General features: G+C 43.1%; 1 protein-coding gene and 1 long non-coding RNA gene across 6 annotated transcripts in view; one reads left to right on the top strand and one right to left on the bottom strand.

Moving 5' to 3' along the window:
* Positions 1-27,281, bottom strand: part of PDHA1 (pyruvate dehydrogenase E1 subunit alpha 1) — a 73,530-nt gene that overhangs the window by 12,289 nt on the left and 33,960 nt on the right. Inside the window, exon 1 of one of the 5 annotated variants that reach the window (XR_007474811.1) lies at positions 14,735-14,812. The exons of 3 other annotated variants lie outside the window; for them this stretch is intronic. The gene's annotated coding sequence lies outside the window, so the exon portion shown is untranslated. Of the gene's footprint in view, positions 1-10,934; positions 11,101-14,734; positions 14,813-27,281 lie in introns of those variants that run through there. One more of the 5 variants, XR_007474809.1, reaches the window with a different exon arrangement.
* LOC117199024 (uncharacterized) overlaps positions 1-27,281 on the top strand; it is a 46,875-nt gene that overhangs the window by 10,343 nt on the left and 9,251 nt on the right. The window lies entirely within an intron of this gene.

Here is a 27,281-nt window from a genome sequence, read left to right as displayed (position 1 = left end):
ATATACCAGATGAAGAAACAACATAAAACCCCAGAAAAACAACTGCATGAAGTGGAGATAGGCAACCTTCCAGAAAAAGAATTCAGAATAATGATAGTGAAGATGATCCAGGACCTCGGGAAAAGAATGCAGGCGAACATAGAGAAGATGCAAGAAGTGTTTAACAAAGACCTAGAAGTATTACAGAACAAACAAACAGAGATAAACAATACAATAACTGAAATGAAGACAACACTAGAAAGAATCAATAGCAGAATAACTGAGGCAGAAGAACGGATAAGTGACCTGGAAGACAGAATGGTGGAATTCACGGCTGCGGAACAGACTAAAGAAAAAAGAACGAAAAGAAATGAAGACAGCCTAAGAGACCTCTGGGACAACATGAAACATTCACATTATAAGGGTCCCAGAAGGAGAAGAGAGAGAAAGAACCAGAGAAAATATTTGAAGAGATTATAGTTGAAAACTTCCCTAACATGGGAAAGGAAATAGCCACCCAAGTCCAGGAATCGCAGAGAGTCCCATACAGGATAAACCCAAGGAGAAACACGCCGAGACACATAGTAATCAAATTGGCAAAAATTAAAGACAAAGAAAAATTACTGAAAGCAGCAAGGGAAAAACAACAAATAACATACAAGGGAACTCCCATAAGGTTAACAGCTGATTTCTCAGCAGAAGCTCTACAAGCCAGAAGGAGTGCAATGACATATTTAAAGTGATGAAAGGGAAGAACCTACAACCAAGATTACTCTACCCAGCACGGATCTCATTCAGATTCGGTGGAGAAATCAAAAGCTTTACAGACAAGCAAAAGCTAAGAGAATTCAGCACCACCAAACAAGCTCTACAACACATGCTAAAGGAACTTCTCTAAGTGGGAAACACACGGGAAGAAAAGGACCTACAAAAACAAACCCAAAACAATTAAGAAAATGGTCATAGGAACATACATATGGATAATTACCTTAAACATGAATGGATTAAATGCTCCCACCAAGAGACACAGGCTTGCTGAATGGATACAAAAACAAGACCCATATATGTGCTGGCTACAAGAGACTCACTTCACACCTAGGGACACATACACACTGAAAGTGACAGGATGGAAAAAGATATTCCATGCAAATGGAAACCAAAAGAAAGCTGGAGTAGCAATTCTCATATCAGACAAAATAGACTTTAAAATAATATTACAAGAGACAAGGAAGGATACTACATAATGATCAAGGGATCAATCCAAGAAAAATATATAACAATTATAAATATACATGCACCCAACATAGGAGCACCTCAATACATAAGGCAACTGCTAACAGCTATAAAAGAGGAAATCGACAGGAACACAACAGTGGGGGACTTTAACACCTCACACCAATGGACAGATCATCCAAAATGAAAATAAATAAGGAAACAGAAGCTTTAAATGACACAATACACCAGATAGATTTAATTGATATTTATAGGACATTCCATCCAAAAATAGCAGATTACACTTTCTTCTCAAGTGCGCACGGAACATTCTCCAGGATAGATCACATCTTGGGTCACATGTCCAGCCTCAGCAGATTTAAGAAAACTGAAATCATATCAAGCATCTTTTCTGACCACAACACTATGAGACTAGAAATGAATTCCAGGGAAAAAAACGTAAAAAACACAAACACATGGAGGCTAAACAAGACGTTACTAAAAAACCAAGAGATCACTGAAGAAATCAAACAGGAAATCAAAAAATACCTAGAGACAAATGACAATGAAAAACACGGTGATCCAAAACCTATGGGATGCAGCAAAAGCATTTCTAAAAGGGAAGTTTATAGCTATACAAGCCTACCTCAAGAAACAAGAAAAAATCTCAAATAAACAATCTAACCGTACACCTATAGGAACTAGAGAAAGAGGAACAAACAAAACCCAAAGTTAGCAGAAGGAAAGAAATCATAAAGATCAGAGCAGAAATAAATAAAATAGAAACAAAGAAAACAATTGCAAAGATCAATAAAACTAAAAGCTGGTTCTTTGAGAAGATAAACAACACTGATAAACCATTAGCCAGACTCATCAAGAAAAAGAGGGAGAGGACTCAAATCAATAAAATTAGAAATGAAAAACGAGAAGTTACAAGAGACACTGCAGAAATACAAAGCATCCTAAGAGACTACTACAAGCAACTCTATGCCAATAAAATGGACAACCTGGAAGAAATGGACAAATTCTTAGAAAGGTATAACCTTCCAAGACTGAACCAGGAAGGAATAGAAAATATGAACAGACCAATCACAAGTAATGAAATTGAAACTGTGATTAAAAATCTTCCAACAAACAAAAGTCCAGGACCAGATGGCTTTACAGGTGAATTCTATCAAACATTCAGAGAAGAGCTAACACCCATCCTTCTCAAACTCTTCGAAAACATTGCCGAGGAAGGAACACTCCCAAACTCATTCTATGAGGCCACCATCACCCTGATACCAAAACCAGACAGGGATACTACAAAAAAAGAAAATTACTGACCAATATCACTGATGAATATAGATGCAAAGATCCTCAACAAAATACTAGCAAATAGGATCCAACAACACATTAAAAGGATCATACACAGCAAAAAAACAAACAAAAACAAAAACAAAAAACTCTCCAGAAAGTAGGCATAGAGGGAACCTACCTCAACATAATAAAGGCCATATATGACAAACCCACAGCAAACATCATTCTCAGTGGTGAAAAACTGAAAGCATTTCCTCTAAGATCAGGAACAAGACAAGGATGTCCACTCTCACCACCATTATTCAACATAGTTTTGGAAGTCCTAGCCACAGCAATCAGAAAAGAAAAAGAAAGAAAACAAATACAAATTGGAAAAGAAGAAGTAAAACTGTCACTGTCTGCAGATGACATGATACTATACATAGAGAATCCTAAAGATGCTACCAGAAAACTACTAGAGCTAATCAATGAATCTGGTAAAGTAGCAGGATACAAAATTAATGCACAGCAATCTCTTGCATTCCTATACACTAATGATGAAAAATATGAAAGAGAAATTAAGGAAACACTCCCATTTACCATTGCAACAAAAGGACGAAAATACCTAAGAATAAACCTACCTAGGCAGACAAAAGACCTGTATGCAGAAAACTATAAGACACTGATGAAAGAAATTAAAAATGACACCAACAGATGGAGAGATATACCATGTTCTTGGATTGGAAGAATCAATATTGTGAAAATGACTATACTACCCAAAGCAATCTACAGATTCAATGCAATCCCTATCAAATTACCAATGGCATTTTTTAAGAGCTAGAACAAAAAATCTTAAAATTTGTATGGAGACACTAAAGACCCCAAATAGCCAAAGCAGTCTTGAGGGAAAAAAACGGAGCTGGCGGAATCAGACTCCCTGACTTCAGACTATACTACAAAGCTACAGTAATCAAGACAATATGGTACTGGCACAAAAACAGAAACAGAGATCAATGGAACAAGATAGAAAGCCCAGAGATAAACCCACACACCTATGGTCAATTAATCTACAACAAAGGAGGCAAGCATATACAATGGAGAAAAGATAGTCTCTTCGATAAGTGGTGCTGGGAAAACTGGACTGCTACATGTAAAAGAATGAAATCAGAACACTCCCTAACACCATACACAAAAAAAAAACTCAAAATGGATTAGAGACCTAAATGTAAGACTGGACACTATAAAACTCTTAGAGGAAAACATAGGAAGAACACTCTCTGACATAAATCACAGCAAGATCGTTTTTGATCCACCTCCTAGAGTAATGGAAATAAAAACAAAAATAAACAAATGGGACCTAATGAAACTTCAAAGCTTTTGCACAGCAAAGGAAACCACAAACAAGATGAAAAGACAACCCGCAGAATGGGAGAAAATATTTGCAAATGAATCAACAAAGGATTAATCTCCAAAATATATAAAAAGCTCATGCAGCTCAATATTAAAGAAACAAACAACCCAACCCAAAAATGGACAGAAGACCTAAATAGACATTTCTCCAAAGAAGACATACACATGGCCAAGAAGCACATGAAAAGCTGCTCAACCTCACTAATTATTAGAGAAAGGCAAATCAGAACTACAATGAGGTATCACCTCACACCAGTTAGAATGGGCATCATCAGAAAATCTACAAACAACAAATGCTGGAGAGGGTGTGGAGACAAGGGAACTCTCTTGCACTGTTGGTGGGAATGTAAATTGATACAGCCACTATGGAGAAAAGTATGCAGGATCCTTAAAAAACTAAAAATAGGGCTTCCCTGGTGGTGCAGTGGTTGAGAGTCTGCCTGCCGATGCAGGGGACGCAGGTTCGTGCCCTGGTCTGGGAAGATCCCACATGCCACGGAGCGGCTGGGCCCGTGAGCCATGGCCGCTGAGCCTGCGCGTCCGGAGCCTGTGCTCCGCAACGGGAGAGGCCACAACAGTGAGAGGCCCGCGTACCGCAAAAAAAAAAAACTCAAAATAGAATTACCATATGATCCAGCAATCCCAGTACTGGGCATATACCCAGAGGAAACCATAATTCTGAAACACACATGCACCCCAGTGTTCATTGCAGCACTATTTACAATAGCCAGGTCATGGAAGCAACCTAAATGCCCATCAACAGACGAATGGATAAAGAAGTTGTGATACATATATACAACGGAGTATTACTCAGCCATAAAAAGGAATGAAATTGGGTCATTTGTTGAGACGTGGATGGATCTAGAGACTGTCATACAGAGTGAAGTAAGTCAGAAAGAGAAAAACAAGTATTGTACATTAACACATGTATGTGGAACCTAGAAAAATGGTACAGATGAACCGGTTTGCAGGGCAGAAGTTGAGACACAGATGTAGAGAACAAACGTATGGACACCAAGGGGGGAAAGCCGCGGTGGGGTGGGGATGGTGGTGTGATGAATTGGGTGATTGGGATTCACAGGTATACACTGATGTGTATAAAACTGATGACTAATTAAGAACCTGCTGTATAAAAAAATAAATAAAATTCAAAATTTTTAAAAAATAAAATAAAAGCTTCTCATTTATTACTGGGAAAAAAACCAGATTAGCCAGCTGTTTTTTCAGTGGGTGAAATTCTGACAAAAATGCCTCTGAGGTTGATCTGTTGTTAGATCAAGCAAGGTGACCTATGTGCAACTTGGACCATTGCTTGGGCTCAAAACAGATCTCGGAGCTGGTGTCATTGACTCATGCCATTTGGTGTGCAGATTGGTGGCATCTGTGTTTTAACCTCAATTCCTATTGCTACAGAATTCCTATTCTGAGGCTTAGAGGGGCAGGCCTCTGACTGCACTGTTGCCATCTGAGTTGAGGGGGTGGGACCTGCAATGAGTTTTCAGTGAAGCTTTTCTCTCGGTGCTGATGAGATTCATGCTACCTGAGTTGCCCAAACCATAGAGCACTTAACTGTTGGGGCTGGGGTACAAACCCAGCAAATCTGGCTCCAAGGTCTGTGTCACCTCACCTTAAGCACCTCACCCCCACGAGCTGCCTCCTCAAACCCGCACGGCCGCCGAAGAATCCCAGTGCTCCCTTTTTTTTTTTTTTGGCCACGCCGCACAGCAGGTGGGATCTTAGTTCCCCAACCAGGGATCAAACCTGCGCCCCCTGCATTGGAAGCGCAGAATCTTAACCATTGAACCGCCATGGAAATCCCCAGTGCTCCCTTGTTGATGTTCAGGTGGCTGTCACTGTTTGGTGGGGGGAAGGGGCGCGGGTAAAAAGCTGCCAGAAATGTTTCCTTTTCACTCTGCTCACAGCAATAGTACTCTGTGTGATGGCTAAGGTCCAGGTTAGACCACAAACATTTAATCAGTTAGGAGGACTGTACTACTTTAGCCACATTCTGCCACGTCACGCATACGTAAACCAATATGACTTCTTCTCATGCAGACTTGAAGAGCATTCTTCAGACCCCACAAAAAGTACTTTTGATATGTTCATACAGTGTGTTACCTTACCATCCAACCTGTAGCAATGGTCTTGATCTTGGTGAGAAGGGGTAAGGTTGATCTGCTAAGTGTACAAGCCAACAGGCAGAAAGCTATTATCTAGTGATCTCTTCACCCATCAATATACCATTATCCAATAAAGCCAACAAAAACCATGACATTGCTGGAGAAAAAAAGTTGAACTGCTAGAGACAAATGCTTCAGTTAAGTTAGAGATTGAGAGAGTCCAATACATCTAAGAATAAGTGAAAAAAATTGAGAAATTTGGGAAGAAGAAAAGTTGAGAAGTATGAGGTGACAAACAAAACGTTATGTGCGGCAATCATGAAATGGATATGTTATTTTTGACAGTTAAATTGTTTTGGGGGGCTAGAAATATATATATCTTGTCTTGCAAAATAAATCTCCAGATACAACTACAGAAACTGCATTTTGGAGACTGAAAACTAACGACCAAACCAGTCAAGCAACAGTAACCAAGAAAAGGAAAAATTCTCTTTCTCCATCCTAAATTCCTAACAAGAAACAATGACAGTTCTACATAATAAAGAGCAAGAAGGTAAGGTCAAAGATTTTGACTGTCAGAAAGCTACTTAGATACTTTCTCCCATTTCATTACTATGAATCTCAAAAATAGTAAGATTCACTGATACAATGGGTGAAAGGAGCCACATTAAGCGAAAGTTAAGCTAAAAGTCGTATCAGAAGTTGGGGGGGGGGGGCCTTTCTCACCTTCTGAGATGGCCCACACTCTGTGGAGTCTGTTTCTCTCTAAATAAATCCACTTCTTACCTATCACTTTGTCTCTCACTGAATTCTTTCTGCGATGAGACATCAAGAACCTGAGCTTCGGGGCTTCCCCGGTGGTACAGTGGTTAGGAATCTGCCTGCCAGTGCAGGGGACACGGGTTCGAGCCCTGGTCCGGGAAGATCCCACATGCCACGAGAAACTAAGCCCATGCGCCACAACTACTGAGCCTGTGCTCTAGAGCCCACGAGCCACAACTACTGAGCCCGTGTGCCACAACTACTGAAGCCCGTGCGCCTAGAGCCCGTGCTCCGCAACAAGAGAAGCCACCGCAGTGAGAAGCCCGCGCACCACAACGAAGAGTAGCCCCCGCTCGCTGCAACTGGAGAAAGCCCACGCGCAGCAACGAAGACCCAACGCAGCCAAAAGTAATAAACAAATATAATAAATAAAAATAAAACAAACAAACAAAAAAGAAGTGTGAGGGAGATTTGGATCAAGATGGTGGAGGAGTAGGACGTGGAGCTCACCTTCTCCCACAAGTATCAATACACCAAAAATACATCTACGTGTGGAAGGGTTCTCACAGAACATCTACTGAGCTCTGCCAGAAGACCTCAGACACCCAAGAGGGCAAGAAAATCTCCACATAACTGGGTAGGACAAAAGAAAAAAGAAAAAAAAAGAGAGAAGGCAATCAGGACGGGACCTGCGCCCCTGGGAGGGAGCTGTGAAAAAGAAAAGGTTTTCACACCCTGAGAAGTCCCCTCACTGGTGGAGATATCACCCAGGACAGAGGTGGAGCTTCGGAACCTCGGAGGAGCGTGCAGCAACCGGTCTGCGGAAAGCAAAGCGGAGAGAGACCTACACAGACGGTTGGTACCACGACCTTGCACTCCCCAGCTTGAGAAGCTCCTCCACTGGGCTGGGCAAGGGCTGGGTGCTGAGGTTTGGGCTTCGGAGGTCAGACCCAGGGAGAGGACTGGAGTTGGCTACGTGGAGACGACAGCCTGCGGGGGCTGGAGTGTGGTGCACTATAACTGAGGGAATACGGGAAGAAGCTTGGGCCCTTCAGAAAGGCAAGGGGCCATTGTTGGGGGGTGCACGAAGAGAGAGGTGGGACCGCCATAGGAGCTTCTTTCTCCGTGCGCGCACTCTCAGGCAGCAGGGCACCACCTACACGAGCTCCGGGGGGCGGACTCGAGCCGCCACTGCCATCTCGGACTCCAGAGGCGGATGCAGACCACTGCAGCTGCCAAGGGTCCCGTGACTGGGCACCCACCACTGCCCCCACCCTCCCCGGGAGCACACACGGGCCACGCACCTGCACATCCCCTATCAAGGGGATAACGACCAGCACACGCAGAGGAAAGAGACGGCAAGAATCCAAACCAAAAACAGCCCTCATGCCAAAAAAATATTCAACCCACACAAACTACGCAGGGAGGCACCTGCATTTAAGTAGCCCTCCAAGACTACAGTAGATAACTGTTTCTCCTAAATTCAGAGAGTAAAAAAAATATAAGCAAAATGAAGAAGCAGAGGAACTACTCTCAGTTAAAAGACCAAGAAAATTCCCCTGAAGGAACAAACAATGAAACTAGGGTTTCAGTCTAGTAGATACCAAGTTCAAAAAGGAGATAATGAAAATACTGAAGGACTTAAGAAAGGCTATCGACAGAAATGCAGAGTACTGTAAAAAGAAACTAGAAAGAGGAGCCAAGAAAAATTAGAAACTTCATTTGCTGAGACGAAAGCTGAGCTAAAGGCAATGAATAGCAGAATGAATAATGCAGAAGAAAGAATAAGTGACCTCGAAAGTAGAATAGTGGAAATTACCCAATCAAAACAGCAGACAGAAAGGCAAGTGAAAAAAAACGAAAGCAATATAAGAGACCTATGGGATAATATAAAGTGTGCCAATCTACGCATAATAGGGATTCCAGAAGGAGAAGAAAGAGAAAAGGGGATTGAAAATGTACTTGAAGAAATTATGACTGAAAACTTCCCAAGCCTAAAGAAGGAAGCAGATATCCAGATACAGGAAGCACAGAGGGTCCCAACAAGATGAACCAAACAGACCTACACCAAGACATTTTATTATAATAAAATGGCAAAAGTTAAAGAGAGGATTTTAAAGGCAGCAAGTGAAAAACAAAGTGTTAGTTACAAGGGAATCCCCATAAGGCTATCGGCTGATTTCTCTACAGAAATGCTGCAGGCCAGAAGGGAGTGGCAAAATATATTCAAGCCTTGAAAGGGAAACATCTGCAACCTAGAATACGCTACCCAGCAAGATCATTTAGAATAGGAGAAGAAATAAAGAATTTCTCAGACACGCAAAAACTAAAAGAATTCAGCAATACTAAACCTACCCTAAAAGAAATACTCCAAGTTCTTCTCTATATAGAAAAGAAGATATAGGAAGGAGGAAGTCACAATTGGAAAGTAAATCACTTAAATTAGCCACTATACAGATCAAAACAAAAACAAAAAAACCTATTTGTGAAAGTGATGATAAACACAAGGAACAGCAGAAGGATAAACATGAAGATGTAATCAAAAGGACATCAAGGGCTTCCCTGGTGGCGCAGTGGTTGAGAGTCCGCCTGCCGATGCAGGGGACGCGGGTTCGTGCCCCGGTCCGGGAAGATCCCACATGCCGCGGAGCGGCTGGGCCCGTGGGCCATGGCCGCTGAGCCTGCGCGTCCGGAGCCTGTGCTCCGCAACGGGAGAGGCCACAGCAGTGAGAGGCCCGCGTACCGCAAAAAAAAAAAAAAAAAAAAAAAAAGACATCAAAATCATAAGATGTGGGGAAGGAGAGTGACAAAATGTACGTTTTTTTAGAATGCATTTGAGCCTATATGACTACCAGTCTAAAGCAAACAGATACAGGAAGGGGTTCACATACTTGAAAAACAGGGCAACTGCAAGTCAAAAACATACAATAGATTCACAAAAACCAGAAAGAAAACACAAGCATAAAATAAAAGGAAATCCTCAAACCACAAAAAGAAAGGAACAAAGAGGAAACATAGAATAAACTGGAAAACAAGGTTTAAAATGGCAATGAATACATACGTATCAATAATTATCTTAAATGTCAGTAATGCTCCAATCAAAAGACACAGAGTGGCAGACTGGATTAAAAAAAAACCAAGAGCCTAAAATATGCTGCCTACAAGACACCCACTTTAGGACAAAGGACACACAAAGATTGAAAGTGAGGGAATGCAAACGGAAATGACAAGAAAGCAGGGGTTGCAATACTCATATCAGACAAAATAGACTTTAAAACAAATAGCATAAAGAAAGATAAAGAACACTATATAATGATTTTACACCCGTCAACATATATGAACCTAATATAGGAGCACCCAAATACATAAAACAAATACTAACAGACATAAAAGGAGAAATTGACCGGAATACAGTACTGGTAGGAGCCTTTAACACCCCACTCACATCAATGGACAGAACTTCCATACAGAGAATCAATAAGGCAACAGAGATCCTAAATGATAATAACAATGTTCAACACAGGTAGCACCTACTATGTACCAGGCGCTACCGGGAAAGGTTTACATATTTGTCACTCGTTTAAGCCTCACCGTCTCTCATCCTCATTTTAAAAAAAAAAAAAAAAAAAAAAAAAAACCAACCCCACGGGTAAGTACTCTCATCTCCATGTTAGAGATGAGGAAACTGAGCACGGGGATTTTGAAGAAAAAACAAAAACCTCTTACTCAAGGTCACAGGGCTAGTAACTGGTGAAACTGAAGTGTGAACGGAGCCACTCTGTCTCCGGGTTCCCGGTCAAGAGGAAGATTTAAAATGAGTGGGCTGGGAAGAGGCGGTCAACTGGGGACTCGAGGAATCCCAAAGCCCCCTTCTCTGTCTGAGGTAAACGAACGGGCCCTTTCAGAGCGCACCGACCAGGCCGGCACCGGGAGCCGCGCCTGACCTCCACACGGACCTTGTAAAGCTCCCCCTCCCTCAGTCGGCGCCCGAGGGCCGAGCCACCGCTCCCCTCGCGGCCAGGAGCGGAGCGCACGACGTGGACGCAGGACAAAGGCCCGCGGCTCCACAAGGCCCGGCCCGCCCGGCCCACTCAGCCCGCTCGTCCTGCCCTCTGGCGTCCTCCGGCCTCGGGCGCACTCGCGCCCCACCCCGGGTCGCTCACGCCACCTCACCGGCTTCTGGGCGACGCCCAACAACACGCGGGAGACGGCGGCGAGCATCTTCCTCATGGAGTGCGGGCAGTGGCGGCAGCGGCGACTCCCAACGGCCCAAGCAGCGCGGCCCAGGTGCCTCCAATTCTCCTTCAGGTTCTCGGAGCGGACGCTACCACTTCACGCCAGCACGACGCGACGGAAACGTCACGCGCCTCGCCGGGCCGCGGGCCAACCAGAACGGCTCCCAGGGCGTGCCCCGCCCACCTGAGGCCCGCGGCCGCCCATTGGGTGTCAGAGCCAGAGGGCGAGGCTGAGGGATCTTTCCGTCAGCAAGCAGCCGGCAGGTGAGGCGCCGGAGACCTGAGGGTGCCTGCGTGGGAAAGTGAGGCCACACCTCCAGGCCCCGCGGGAAAAGGACCTGCTTGGATTTTGCACCCCAGCTGAGCCACGCACAATCGTGCAAGGCCAATCCTACTGAGCGTCCAGCCCTGCCGGTGCCGCAACTTTGAAGCCTTTGCTCAATACACAAGATGGTGAAGATTAATATCCCTGGGGGAGGCCGAAAGACAGAACACCTGGTTTCTATAAATGGTTCTGCCGCTAACTTTTCTTTTAGAGATCATGTGACAGTTGTAAGTCTTCCCTATCTGCTGTGAGCTAGGATTTGATGAAATAAAATTCATATTTTAAGGCAAGACAAGAAAAATTTAAACAAACTTTTTACTCTGCCCGTTTGGGCCTCCTGCCTCCCCTCCCGTGTGCATTGTGCATCTGCATTTATGCATTAACCTGAACTCCCTAATGGCAGAAATACCTGCTCAACCATAAACATGAATTGTTCTTTTTCTAGCGCCAGCCATGTAACCCCTTTGAAGATAACATTCCTTTCTCAATCCTGTAAGGGATCACGATGACCCACCACTCACCTTGGATGTGCATACATCTTTGGTGAATTTTATGTACAATGCCAATGTATCATTTCCCTTAAAGATAGCGACGGGTACAGAACAGACCAGGTCACATGACCTGGGGAGATACGGGGCCACAGCTAATGGAAGTTCTTAGCTTAAATACTTACATATAACCTTATTAATGTCACTAGCTATATTGTTTATATCCTGCCTATTTTACAAAATGATTGTTTCTTGCATTACCAGATGTGTGACTGAGCCTGTGATAAAAATAACAATGACTAAGTGACTTGAAATGATTCACCAAATATTGATATATAGTTCTCTTAAGATCAATGATGGTAATAGCGTAACTCTAGCTATGGGAAGAAGCAACAAGAGGGAACCGTTTCCTGAACCATAACAGACCAGTAAGACAGGCGGTCCAGAGGCTTTGGGCTACTGTCAACAGGGCCTAATCCACTAACAGCACATGGAGAGTCCTATCAATGAAATCCTGGCCTTACCTGGGAATGAGCATTCCTAGTGTTGTGGGCCAAATTGGTCATGAAATGCCTCCCAAACCTTGGTCTAAATTAAGACCGAAAGGGAAGGGTTTGTAAAATAAAGAATGTTGCCCACCATCCAGTTCTACAAGAATCAAGTTGTGAGCCGCTGCAGTCACTGACCTAAAATATACCCTAAAAGGAATTCATGGTGAAGAACAAGATGAGGCATTTTTGTGCTCTGGGAAAACTGGCAGAACTGGCCCTCAGGTAGTTAGATATTTTCAGGAGAAAATTTTATGAACCCAGTTTCTTGCATCTTCCCATACTTGGAAAAGCACTAAAACCATTAACTAAGACCTCTCTTCCCTCATGAACATCAGTAACCTTCTACCAAGATGTGTGTTTGACTGCACGTACCCCTTCTCTAAAATCAGACATACTGGCCTCCCTGCCCCCTAACCTCTTCAGAACAGTTCTGAGCTCTCTGAGAGGCTGTCTCCCAGATTATAATCCTCAGGTTGGCTCAAATGAAATTTTCCATTTCTTTCTTAGGTTGACTATTGATTAATTTTTTCCTCATTATAAAATAAATGTCATGGGGATGTAATATAGAGCATATGTGAAAGTTGCTAAGAGAATAGATCTCTTAAAAAGTTGTTATCACGACAAAAAATGTGTAATTATGTATAGTCATGGATGTTAACTAGACTTATTGTGATAATTTCACAATATCTACAAATATTGAATCATTATGTTGTACACCTATAACTAATATAATATGTCAATTATACCTCAATAAAAAAAGATCCATTTCATTTCTTAAAGGAAAATAAACTTTGACAGTCTCTATAATAATGTAAAAAAAAAAAAGAAGGAAAAGAAGAGAGGAGGGTTTCAGAGCTTGGGTAAAACGAGATGAGGGACTCTTCTCTCTCCAGCACTCCGGCCTGGCCAGTTTATGACCGGCTTCTCTGGGTGAAGCCGGAGGATTTAGATTAGGGATCTTGAAATATGCCTTTTGACCTTTCCTTTACAAAGCACCCTAAAAACTCTCAATCAAGCTGAACTTTAGAGCAAACCATGGTCCTTACCATGCCTTGGGCTTTCTTGGTGGGAGCCATCGCCCCAGTGGATGACTTAGAAAAATCATATATACAGGTCATAAAAGTCAATGAATATTTGAGTGTTTTTGATGTGCTAGGCTCCATGCTGTGGGAAGGATTATATTTTATTTTTTTGGCCGTGCTGCGTGGCTTGTGGAATCTTAGTTCCCTGAACAGGGATCGAATCCAGGCCCTCAGCAGTGAAAGCGCAGAGTCCTAACCGCTAGACCACCAGGGAATTCCCTGTTGGAAGGATTATGGCTAGGGGCTCTTCTGACTTCCGAGCCACAGAAATGTTTTCCATAACCATAACACAAAATGGAATACAAATGGAGGCAAAATGCAACAAATGAATTTAACCATATACGAAGTTGTGGACCTAACCCCCCAGGGAATGACCTGAACAACACAGTAATAAAGCCAGCAAAAAAGAACTGCCCAAAAAAGGCTTAAATTGTTTTCAGTTATCAGTGTCATTGTTATTGGAGACCCCCCCCCCACACACACACACACACACACACCGATAAAATGAATATATAATTATGTTGACGTCATTAGGAACGAAGATTTTCAACATGAGACAAAAGAGACACAAAAATAAAATGAAAGCAAAAGAAGCTTAGTGGTACTGATTTTGAATTGGAAATAACAGTATAAACTCATGACTATTTTCCCCTTAAAAAATATACATCCTAACTGTCTCCACTGGAAAGACCTAGAAGCAAAGAGCCACCCAATAGTAATTACTCTGAAAACTGGTAAAGGGAAAGAATTGAGGATTTATCCTCCCTCTCCTATACAGACTGAATTTCAAGGTAAACCAATAGCTGATAGGGGAAAGTTTTTTTTTTAACTTTTTAGTTTATATTGGAGTATAGCCGATTAACAATGTTGTGATAGTTTCAGATGCACAGCAAAGGGACTCGGCCATACATATGCATGTATCCATTCTCCCCCAAACTCCCCTCCCATCCAGGCTGCCACATAACATTGAGCAGAGTCCCCTGTGCTATATAGTAGGTCCACTGGTTATCCATTTTAAATACAGCAGTGTGTGCATGTCAATCCCAAACTCCCTGACTATCCCTTCTCCCCATCCTTCCCCACCCCCACCCCCACCCCCGGAAAGTTCTTTATAGAAAAGTTTTCACTAATTAACAAGGAATCCTAGAGTTTTAATATCCCCATCTTGCAACCCTCAAGGAGATGATGGATCTAGCCATTGGGGAACTTTATAAAGTAGGATCAAATTGAGAACATCTGGTCAACCAGCAGCCCACGCTCCTGCCCCAAGAGACGCTCAGGTGCCTCCTCACCTGAGGCATGTTCTTGCCTCCTATCACACTGGAATCCCATCAAGCCTTCAGGCTTCCTGCCAGCTTACAGGATGGAATCTGTAAAATCAAAAAAGGCAAGAAGTATTACGGAAGAGATGGCCTAGTGTCTTTAAATGGCAAGATAAAAGAAAAAATAAGTGGATGCAGGAATTGTCACATGTTACGAGACTTAGAGACTTATCAGCCAAATGCAACCTGTGGATCCCGGATGCATTCCAGAAAAAGCAACTGGAAAAAAAAAGTTTATTATCAGACAGCTTGGACAATTTCAACACTGACTGGATGTAATGATATTAAAGAATTGCTTAGGCATGCAAATGTTATTAAAGTAATTTTATAAAGAGTCACAGATACACACTCAAGTTTTTACAGTCGAGATGATATGATGCTTGGGAGTAGCTTTAAAATAAACCAGTGACAGTGGTGGCCACACTGGCGGAAACAAGATGGCCCATGAGCTGATAATTGTTTAACCTGGTGGTGCCTGAACAGGGGTTCCTCGGACTCTTCCCTCTACTCCTTACAAAAAGAGCAGTATAGATGCCAGACATCAGGGATTACATGTCGAACAATTCTCTCTAGCTGTTTTAAGAAAATCCACGTTTCACCTTTTGGTATTTGCTACAGGGCATAGAAGCTACAGAAGGGCTTGCTTATGTCAGGCAATTGCAAACATTTATGAACACTCATTCATTTCACAATACATATTGAACACCTGTAAAGCAGACACTGGAGTTGTAGGTGACAGGGACATGATGGCTGTCATGGAGTTAGGGTCTGGGGGAGAAGGGGATGGATATTGAATGGATAAATTACACACATAGTGCACATTTGCATTATAAAGAGTGTTATGGAGGACTGGGGGTGATCGGGAAAGGCTGAGGAAAAGCCTTTCAGATGTGATCTGCTAACCGAGCTGCACTGAGTAACCAGCTGAGCTGACGCAGGAAGAGGGCATGCCCGGCGCACTCCCACGTCAAAGGTGCTTTTGAGAAATGGAAACAAGATTGACAGTAGATCATCCTGCTCGTTTTAGGCTCACTGAGGATTTAGACATTTGTCCTAAGAACAGTGAGAAGCCAAAGAAGGATTTTAACTTTAGCTTTGCATTTTGTACATATGGAAGATAAGATGTACCTACCCATGACAGGACCCCAAGGGAAATTCATTAAAAGAGGCGCCAGAGTGTTTTCTTGGAAGCATGGGTTTCCTGAAACATGGTAAGATGTGTGAATAATGGTAGGTATGATCATTTCGTTCTAATAGCCAATGTAGAAATGTAAAAAAAAAAAAGGATTCTAAACTCTTCCCTACTGAAATGTGGGTGTGCTCAAGGTGAAGAGAATTTCAGCATGAAATGCTGGGACCACCAGATCTGCAGTTCAACTGTGGTGCTGCCTTTGATCTATTCTGCATGGCCTGACAAGAGCAGGGCAAACCTTTTCTTCCATCTGTGGTTGCGTCGCCCTGGGTTGGCTTTCACCAAACCACAGACTGCATCACAGGGCACATTCTTCTAAGTCTGGCCTTGTTCTCCTATCATGCAGACCGTGGCTGATTACTGTGGCCTTAAGTTATTGTCAGTCATTTTCTGTGGCTGATTTCCAAACAGAAGCAGCCTTTGGAAACCTAATAATAGGCTTGTGGAGAGGCAGCATAGCATCTGGACTCTGGAATCTATCTGGTCTCAAATCCTGATTCAACCACTTACTAGCTGTGTGACCTGGGGCAAGTTGCCTAATCTCTCAGTGCCTGGACATGCTCATCTTTAAAAAGAATGGAATGACAATATTCATCTCATTGGGCTGTTATGAAGCTTATATAGATTCGTATTTGTCAAGCACTCGCAACAGTGCCTGACCCATAACAAGCACTATTACTAGAATTTGGTTGGGTACTCAGCAGGTTTAAGAGGTGACTGCTATCTTTATAGTCAATAGTTAACTACTGTTTAGGGCCACCAACAAGAGCTACTACATAAACAGAAAGAACCTCTGTCAGTGTAGTACTTAGCCAAAGGTCATTAATTGAACAACGCGGCTAAACAAAGGCAGATGTCCGATGGCAGGTGTGATCGGGGTGCTCAGCGGCCTTTGAACTCATCCTGCAGCTCAAAGCTTCTTTCTGGGTCAGGTTCTCCACTCATGAAAATCCACCAGGCCTCAAATGAGATCTAATTAAACTTAAAAGCTTTTGTACAGCAAAGGAAACCATAAACAAAATGAAAAAACAACCCACAGAATGGGAGAAAATATTTGCAAATGAAGCAACTGACAAGGGATTAATCTCCAAAATACAAACAGCTCATGCACCTCAAATTTAAAAAAAAAACCAAACAACCCAAACAAAAAGTGGGCGGGGGACTTCCCTGGCGGTCCAGTGGTTAAGACTTCGCCTTCCGATGCAGGGGGTGAGGGGTCTGATGCCTGGTCAGGGAGCTAAGATCCCACATGCCTTGCAGCCAAAAACACAAAAACATAAAACAGAAGCAATATTGTAACAGACTGAATTAAGACTTTAAAAATGGTCCTCATCAAAAAAATCTTTAAAAAAATAAATGGGTAGAACGTGTAAATAGACACTTCTCCAAAGACGACATACAGATGGCCAACGGGCACATGGAAAGATGCTCAACACCACTTATTATTAGAGAAATGCAAATCAAAACTACAATGAGGTTATCACCTCACACCGGTCAGAATGGCCATCATTAAAAAATCTACAAACAATAAGTGCTGGAGAGGGTGTGGAGAAAAGGGAACCCTTTTGCACTGTTGGTGGGAATGTAAATTGGTGCAGCCACTATGGAGAACAGTACGGAGGTTCCTTAAAAAACTAAAACTAGCGCTACCATATGATCCAGGATTCCCACTCTAGGGCATATACCCTGAGAAAACCATAATTCGAAAAGATACATGCACCCCAATGTTCACTGTAGTACAATTTACAATAGCCAGGACATAGAAGCAACCTAAATGTCCATCGACAGAAGAATGGATAAAGAAGATGTGGTACATATACACAATGGAATATTTCTCAACCATAAAAAAGGGAGAGGCCACGAGGCTTCCCTGGTGGCACAGTGGTTGAGAGTCCGCCTGCCGACGCAGGGGACACGGGTTCGTGCCCCGGTCCGGGAAGATCCCACGTGCCGCGGAGCGGCTGGGCCCGTGAGCCATGGCCGCTGGGCCTGCGCGTCTGGAGCCTGTGCTCCGCAACGGGAGAGGCCACAGCAGTGAGAGGCCCGCGTACCAACAACAAAAAAAAAAAGAAATAATGCCATTTTCAGCCACATGGATGGACCTAGAGATTGTCATACTGAGTGAAGTAAGTCAGACAGAGAAAGACAAATAGCATATGATATCGCCTATATGTGGAATCTAAAACCATGGTACAAATGAACCTATTTACAAAACAGAAATAGAGTCACAGATGTAGAAAACAAACTTACGGTTATCAAGGGGGGAAGGGGGGGATAAATTGGGAGACTGAGATCGACATACACACGCTACCATATATAAAATAGATAACTATTAAGAACCTACTGTATAGCACAGAACTACTCAATACTCTGTAATGGCCTATATGGGAAAATAATCTAAAAAACGAGTGGATATATGTATAACTGATTCACTATGCTGCAGAAACTAACCCAACATTGTAAATCAACTATGCTCCAATAATAAAAATTAATTTAAAAAAAATCCACCAGGCCTCGCCAACTGTCTGCACAACTGGCTTAACCATCGATAAAGCTTGCCAATCTTAAGAACCTTGCCAACCTTTAAGAAACGAAAATCGGGATTTACCACACACAAGGGAGGGGCAATTAGGGACTTTACCAAATAGCTGTAATAGGATTCTTTCTTAAAGTAGTTTCTCATCATTTTATAACTAGCATTTTTCTTATTACAAAAGAAACGTGTTCCATGTACAAATTCTGGAAACTACAGATAAATCAAAAACAAAAAAAATAAAAATATTCTACAACCATACAAGGCCACACAAAGTGCTGTTAGTGTCAGTATATCACCCCCAAGCAATATACTTTTGCTACACATTTACACATTTAAAAAATTTATAGGAATGAGGTCAGAAGGTACCTAATAGTTTGTAACCCCTTCCCACGGGTGAGTAAGTATTTTTAACAACCTGATTTTTAATTCCTAATATTCCACTGTAGCTATAATTTATTCCACTAATCTGTCATTGTTGCACAATTAGATGGCTTTCCATTTTTACAATCATAAACTATGCTTGAGTATATTTGTAGCTATCACCTCATCCAAATTATTAGTATTTCTTTTAGGACAAATTTCTCGAGGTGAAATTGCTGGGTCCAACAATATGCAAACATTTCAGGGATGTGATTCATAATACTGTTTGCCCCTTAGGAAGCGTTAAATCCATTTTCAGGAATCCCCCTGGGGCCCAAAGAGAACATTATATCTATTTTTAAAAAGGATTTCCAGATGTTTAAATATTTTGTTGACTCCAAGGGTGGTGGTAGAGGGGCTAAAAAGTGAGACTTGGACAAAAAGTGAATGCCGTTTCCCTGGCACACTGCCAACAGAGCACTGCGCACCCTTGCCCAAGTGGGCCCCCAGGTCGCTGCATCTGCCACATGGCTATGGTCCTTGGCCCATCCTGAGCCTAGATGTGCCTTCCTTAGTCTCTCCTCTCTTGCCTTTGCTCCTCCCTTCAAAGTGATTCTCAATGGGAGCCGAGCTGTTCCCTATGGCTTACAATGGACACTTCTGCGGCTGGGGGTTTGTTGTCACAATGATGGGGGGGAATACCCTTGAACTTAGATTCCCAACACCCTGTGCGATGGAAACATTTTCTATTTCTCACATGACTTTCAAACGTTCCTCTGGACATTTATGTAGGTGAAATCCTGCATCTCAAACCTGTATATAATATCTGGACCTAGATCCTACCTCCATTCTACAGAGAAATAAAAAACAGCTTTTGAATGAATCTTCCAGTAATACATAGATATTTAGTAAGTAAACCGAGGAAAGACTGTGTCAATAATTTGTTTTGTTCCAGGTTTTTCAAGACTTGTTTACAACTACAGAAAACTCGTATCGCCAGTGGCAATGCTGCTACTGGTATTCAAGTGAGTGATTTAACACCCCACTTCAGTCTACACCCGCAGCTGCCACAGTCACAGTGATTCTACGTTCAGGTGCAAGCATCCAACCACTTCACTGTGGCTCTAATGTAGTCGTCCAAGCATACATCTTAGTTTGTAACACATTACTTTGCTTTTATTTCTGCGTTATATTATAGTCTTTTAAAAAGTCTAAAAATTATGTGTGTAGTTAGGTACTATTATCATCTATGAATTGCATTTCAGGATTTTAAAGAGTGTGTTTAAAACTATTTGTTATAAAAAGCTGGCATTGTAAAAGAATGAAATTAGAACATTACCTAACATCATACACAAAGGTAAACTCCAAATGGATTACACACTTAAATGTAAGACCAAACACTATAAAAAACTCATAGAGGGCTTCCCTTTGCTTTCGCACAGCAAAGGAAACCATAAACAAGACCAAAAGACAACCCTCAGAATAGGAGAAAATATTTGCAAATGAAACAACAGACAAAGGATTAATCTCCAAAATATACAAACAGCTCACGGAGCTCAATATCAAAAAAGCAAACAATCCAGTTAAAAAATGGGCGGAAGACCTAAGTAGACATTTCACCAAGGAAGACGTACAGGTGGCCAAGAGGCACATGAAAAGATGCTCAGCATCACTAATTATTAGAGAAATGCAAATCAAAACTACAAGGAGGCATCACCTCACACCGGTCAGAATGGTCATCATCAAAAAATCTACAAACAATAAGTGCTGGAGAGGGTGTGGAGAAAAGGGAACCCTTTTGCACTGTTGGTGAGAATGTAAATTGATACAGCCACTATGGGGAACAGTATGGAGATTCCTTAAAAAACTAAAAATAGAACTACCATACGACCCAGCAACCCCTGAGATATATCCTGAGAAAACCATAATTCAAAAAGAGTCATGTACCACAATGTTCACTGCAGCACTATTTACAATAGTCAGGACACGGAAGCAACCTAAGTGTCCATCAACAGATGAATGGATAAAGAAGATGTGGCACATATATACAAGGCAATATTAGCCATAAAAAGAAACGAAATTGAGTTATTTGTAGTGAGGTGGATGGACCTAGAGTCTGTCATACAGAGTGAAGTAAGTCAGAAAGAGAAAAACAAATACTATATGCTAACGCATATATATGGAATCTAAATTTTAAAAAATGGTACTGATGAACCTAGTTGCAGGGCAGGAATAAAGATGCAGACATAGAGAATGGACTTGAGGACACGCGGTGGTAGGGGGAAGCTGAGGCGAAGTGAGAGTAGCATCAACATATATACACTACGGAATGTAAAATAGCCAGTGGGAAGCAGCCGCATAGCACAGGGAGATCAGCTCGGTGCCTTGCGAAGACCTAGAGGGGTGGGATAGGGAGGCTGGGAGGGAGGCTCAAGAGGGAGGGGATATGGGGACATATGTATGCATATGGCTGATTCACTTTGGTGTACAACAGAAACACAGTATTGTGAAGCAATTATACTCCAATAAAGATCTACTAAAAAAAAAAAAAGCAGCTGGCATTGGGCTGTAATAGGCAACTTGCTGGCGACCCCTAGTGGCGCACTCGAGCATTGCTTCACAGCCAGTGGCTCTCTGGTTTAAAAGCTTGTTGGCTCCAAAATGTGGTAACGAAATAACCCCTTCCTCCCCCAACCCCCCAGGCTCAACCTGGACTGGTTCCCGTTACTGTGCTGGTGCCTGAGCAGGGGGGATGGAGCGGAAAGCGGGGGCGGGGGGGGCGGTCCGAGGCAAGGGAACGCCAGCCCCATGTATCTTTTCATACCTAGAAAATTTAAGCATGTCACATCCCATTATTTTTTATGTCTTACCTGCTGGTGTCTCCCCGCTTTTCCCCTCCATTAATGGCAGGGTCCCATGCTTTTCTCAAACCAGTGCTTCTACCAATTTAGCGCGCGCCAAACTCCCTCGCGGGCTCCTTGCAATGGACTTGGTAGTCCCGCCCCCCGGGTTTCACATCCGGGTCTCCTGGGCCGGGCCGACTTTGCCGCTCCCAAGAGCTCCCAGGTGATGCTGATGTGGCTTGATAGGGGAGCAGCTCAAACTCTGCTTTCAATCCTGTGCCTGAGCAGTATTTATCAGTCTCAGCTTTGCGAATTTTCCAGAGTGCCTGGATTTAAAGGAATTTTGCACTTTTCTAAAGGCAACAGAGCGCAGTGGAGGACTACCTCATAGAAGGGTGCCTGTGAATCCTTTCCTGGAGGCGGGCGGGGAACGTAATCAGCTGTGCTTACTCGCCACGGCGACGCAAGTTTCCCGCATCTCAGCATTTCCCCCAAATGAGCCTCCATGCCTCAAATAAAATATTTCACTGGGAAAAGCTATTTGCTCGTCTGGGCTGCTTTGAGGCCTCTGCTCTAAAAGAAGAGTGTATTTTCAGAGAGAAGAACTCGAGTCGCAAAGGGCCACAGTACTTTTGTTTTCATCATTTCTCTTGGGCTCGTTCCTGGTAATCATTTCGAAAATTAAATCCTCCTGGGCTTTCTGGAAAATGAATAAACAAGAGAGAAAGAGAAAGAAAAAGAAAGTGGAGGGAAGATAAGAAAAAAAGGAAGAGAGAGAAGTGAGGGACAGGGGCGCCTGGGTTGGGAGGTCTGGCTGGAAAGGGGAGAAAGTGGTGACTTCTCTGGAGAGAAGAATATTGAAAGAGGGGCAAGTGAGAGGAATTGGAGAAAGCAGCGGGCAACAAGATTTCCCTCCCCGCAAGAGGATGGTATACGCCTAGTGGGCAGGACGTGCTTCTCAACCGTGATGCGCACGTGGCTCCCCTGGCGGCTGCAGCACCCGAGTCTGCAGAGGCAGGTGCGGTGGCCCCCAGGCTGGCCCAGTGGCGTCGCCTCCTGGCAGCCACACTCTCGAGCCCTGCTCCCGCACACTGGCCCAGGGTTGGTCTGTATGACCGTCAGCACACAGCGGAAGCCGTGGTCTGTCACTGCTGAGACTGGGTCATAAAGGCACTAGGCTTTTTCCCGTCTGTTGGGTCACAGTGGCTCTGGGAGAAGCCGGCTGCCGCAGGCGAGCAGCCCTGTGGGGAGGCCCACGTGGAGCCCGCAGCCAAGCCAGGGAGCTGGGAACGGCTCCTCCCGTCTCAGATGACTGCAGCCCAGCCCACAGTCTCACCAGAGACCCTGAGCCCCAAACCCCCGGCTCAGCTGCTTCTGGATTCCTAAGCCACAGAAACTGGGAAGTAATAAAGGTTTGCTGTGTTGAGCCACCAAGTTTTGTACAGAAACAGGACAGATGTCTGCTACAGTGAGAAAAGATTGGGAACACGGCACCCCAGTGAGCGAGGAGAGGTCCCCTTGACTTGCCCGCCCTCCCCCTCAGCAGCTTGGCAACCTCTGTTTTATATCTCCGCCGGGCATCATTAAGGGTCAGGACCATGATTCCCGTGGCCTAAACTGCACATTTCCGAGCACTGTACGACAGAGGCGTGATTACCACACTTTTCATGTCGCACCACAGGGAGAAAACAGTGCTGCTTATGCAGCTCGGTGGAATCAATGGGCCAGGCGGCTCTTACACCAACCTGGGCCTCCGCGGGACTTCCAGCCTCCACTGAAGGCAAGCAGATTGGTATCTTGGCATCCCTGTAGCTCATCTGTGGCACCCCATTGGGTGTTCTGTGCTGGATGACCTTTAGAGGACTTTGCAAGTCATTCTCACCCCAGGTTCCTCATCTGGACCACAGAACACAGAACATGATGGGAGTGACTATCTTCTCCATTCTGCCAGAGAGAGTACATAACTCCTATTCTAGGAGTATAAGAGAGAAGTTAATTCATTACATACAATGGATGCTTTGGGATATCAGGGTTTCATCCTCACGGAGGCCAAGCAAGGCTGGAGGGTAACTGGAATTGCAAATGCGTCCTAGCATTTTCTGAAAGAATGGAATCATGACATTTTAGAGCTGGAGGTAGCTTTAGTAATGGCTAGTTCAGGTTTCTTGTTCGCAAATGAACAAACTAAAGCCCAGAGAGGTTAAGTAATTTGTCTGAGATCACACAGCTAGTTGGTGGCAGAGCTGAGACCAGAACTCAGAATTCCTGACTTTTAGCCTAAAATCCCACGTTAGACTTTTAATAAAGAGCAAGTGAATAAATGCATGAAGAAAACCTCAGGTTTCCTGGATTTATACTGTCTGCAATTTACTTTCACAGAATTCTGCAAAAATGAAGTGCTATAAGTGTGTCTGTAAATTAACTTTAGTCTCCTCTACCAGAGGGGCAGTCAGTTAACCTGTGAATCACCCTAATCAGGGAGCCACGCTGCAGGTTAGGTGATTAACATTCGAAGGACCCTGATAAGGATTCCATGTTTTAGAGGACCTGCAAATATCCTATCTCCATCTGCACCAGAGCTTAATAATTCACCTAAAAAGTGTAAGGAATACTTTTTAATTGGTGAAATGAGTGGTGTTCAAAACATGTGATTAGCTAAAATGATGAGGAACCCACCCCTTGCATGAACGGAGGATAAGCGTCTGACAAGCCAGAGGGCTAACACCTTTGGACTAGCGGTCTTGTGTTCGCCTCTTACGGAGACTCTGTTGTCTCATTGGCTCTGCCATGGATCAACACGTCAGGAAGGAGCTTGTTATAGTGCCTAAAAAACAGAGCAGGGGGCTTCCCTGGTGGCGCAGTGGTTGGGAGTCCGCCTGCCGATGCAGGGGACATGGGTTCGTGCCCCGGTCCGGGAGGATCCCACATGCCGCGGAACGGCTGGGCCCGTGAGCCATGGCCACTGAGCCTGCGCGTCCGGAGCCTGTGCTCCGCGATGAGAGAGGCCACAGCAGTGAGAGGCCCGCGTACAGAAAAAAAAAAAAAAAAAAAAAAAAAAAACCAGAGCAGGCCCTTGCCTGCTTCTAGGAACAGGCTGTAGGGCAGGATTTGTGCCTGCATATGAATAAATGATTTTGACAGATTTCTGTCTGCAGCTTCTTTCATTGTAATATAATAGTGAAGTTGTGGAGAAGGAAATTGACAAACCGTCTTCCTACTTCACTTGTGGGAAGCTGCCACATTTATCCTAACAACCTGGCAATGCTGAAGGCCTAAATTCATTCATTCATCCAACAGATATGTAGGGAAAGCCTATTCTATTAGGATTGGGGGATACAGAAAACAAACAGAATTCATCCCACATTGTAAAGTGGCTTAGATAAGTTTGCAAAAACTGGTATCAAAAGCAACTGGTAGATTTAGTCAACAGGTATCCTGAGTTCTTTGGAAAGACTCAGGAGAGCAAAGGTTTCCAATCCCTACAGATCTTCAGAACGGAAACAATTCTAGAAATTATACAGGAAAAAAAAATCCCAGTTATGTGTGAAACTAACATTTAAGGAGTGGGTATTTCAGTGGTTCTCAAAGTGCAGTCCCAGATAAATAGCATCAACATAAACTGCGAAACTTGTTAGAAATGCAAATCCCCACACCCTATCCCAAACCTCCTCAATAAGAAACTCTGAGCATGGGGACAGGAAATTTTTGTTTTAAAAAGTTCTCCAGGTGATTCGGATGCCAAGTTGGAGGACCACTGCCCTACTTTGTAACAAAGAACAAATTCCACTAGGTGGCACTCTTTCACAAGAATATAAAAGCTTTTTTTTTCCTGCAGCTGCTGGATAATCCTGCCAGGTAACACTTTAACATGAGAAATTGAAAACGTATCTGTTCTGCAATTGCAGGAAAATTCTACTGGGCGGCACCCTAACTTCAGCAATAAAACTGTTTTGCAATTACATGGTATTTCCACCAGATGGCGTTCTGGGGTGCCACCTGGTGGAATTATCATGTAAGTGCAGAACACGTATTTCTTTTTTTCCCTATTACAGGTTCACCCCGCTATCTGAAGGTAAAGTTCCTATGAAACATTTTGTAAGCAGAAATGGGGAAAAGCAAAGACAATCCCCACTTTCTAAAAGTTAGAGTTATGCCACTTTAACAAAAGACCAACATTAGTACAGTCAGTAATGCCTTTTTTGTGTGTGTGGGTAAAAGCAAAAATCCTCTTCAGGTTTCTTTTGCTTACTGAAAATTATGTACTAATGTAGGTCTTTCATAAAAGCAAAGTGGTGTAAGAATAACTTTCAGAAAGCGGAAGATACCTGCAGTAAGAAAAACATGTTCTGCACTCAGTGGCACTCTAACCTGAGAAATATGAAAATTTTATCTGCAATTGCAGGAAAATTCCACCCAATGACATTCTAACCAGAATAATAAGAAGAACATATCTGTGTGCAATTACATAAAAACTCTACGTGCTGACACTCTTAACTGAGTAATAAGAAAAGTATATACTCTGCAAATACATGATAAAACCACTGGGTAGCGCTGTAACATAAAAATAAAAATTCATTCTGCAATTACATAAAAACTCCACGCGATGGCACTCTAACATAAGAAATAGAAAAAGACCTGGCGTTCTAATTCCAGACATTTCCCACTGGATGGCGCTCTAACACAACAAATAGATAAAATTGGCTTTCCGGTGAACGGAATTCTTTTCTCTTTTAAGCAAAAAAGATTATGACATAGGTGACAATAAACATAGGATTTATTTACTTAGTAAATTAAAGTGTAAATAAAAATTTAGTACATATCTTTTCAAGTGCTTTGGGCATATCTTAATTATAGTGCTTGTTTTTTGCTTTTTACTTACTTGTTTGTACCTTCTTCCCACCGTTAGTAGGTCCTCAAGGGCAGAGACCAAATATCTAACTTTTCTACCTTTCCAGCCTCTCCTACAGTAGCTGGTGTGTAATAGGAATTCAATAAATATTTATTAAATGAAAGACTGAATCAAACTGAGAGGCCAGGGAACAAGGAGGGAAGAAAACATAAATAGAATAAAAATCTAGATTCTTTGAGCTCTATTCCCAGGGCTTCTTCATCCTGCAGTTGGACAGGTAGAGTGAAATGTAGAAGAAAATGTAATTGAGACAGAAATGACAATGATGTTCATTTTAATGCCTTCCAAGGGTGAGAGTTTTTTTTAAGTTAGTGAATTAAAAGAGAAGAAAAATCAGCAAAGATTACTGGGATAAAATTCAGTGAGAAAACTTTATTTTTAAATAGGCTAACAGCCTATCAAAATGGTTTTGATTTGAGTTTTCAATAGCTGTCGAAACTATTTCAGTCATGTAAATGCTCTGGAAGTTGGTTTTTGAATTAAGTGTTGGCGTTTTTCACCCAGAGGAGCTTGGGAAAGCTTCCTGTTAGGGTCCCCTCAGGATTCACCCTCCTGAGAGCACTTCCTGCTTTGCCCCAAGTCTGTGCCGGATCAGCAGCCATGGGGGGAAGAGGTAAGGGCCTTCCAAACTGCTGATCAGACACAGAAATCCAGAGTGGCCTCAGGAAATGTGGCCA

This window comes from Orcinus orca, chromosome X (genome assembly GCF_937001465.1).
Source record: "Orcinus orca chromosome X, mOrcOrc1.1, whole genome shotgun sequence".
Classification (NCBI taxonomy): domain Eukaryota; kingdom Metazoa; phylum Chordata; class Mammalia; order Artiodactyla; family Delphinidae; genus Orcinus; species Orcinus orca.
Note: the sequence above shows the minus strand (reverse complement) of the source record. Positions and strands in the feature narration are given on the sequence as shown.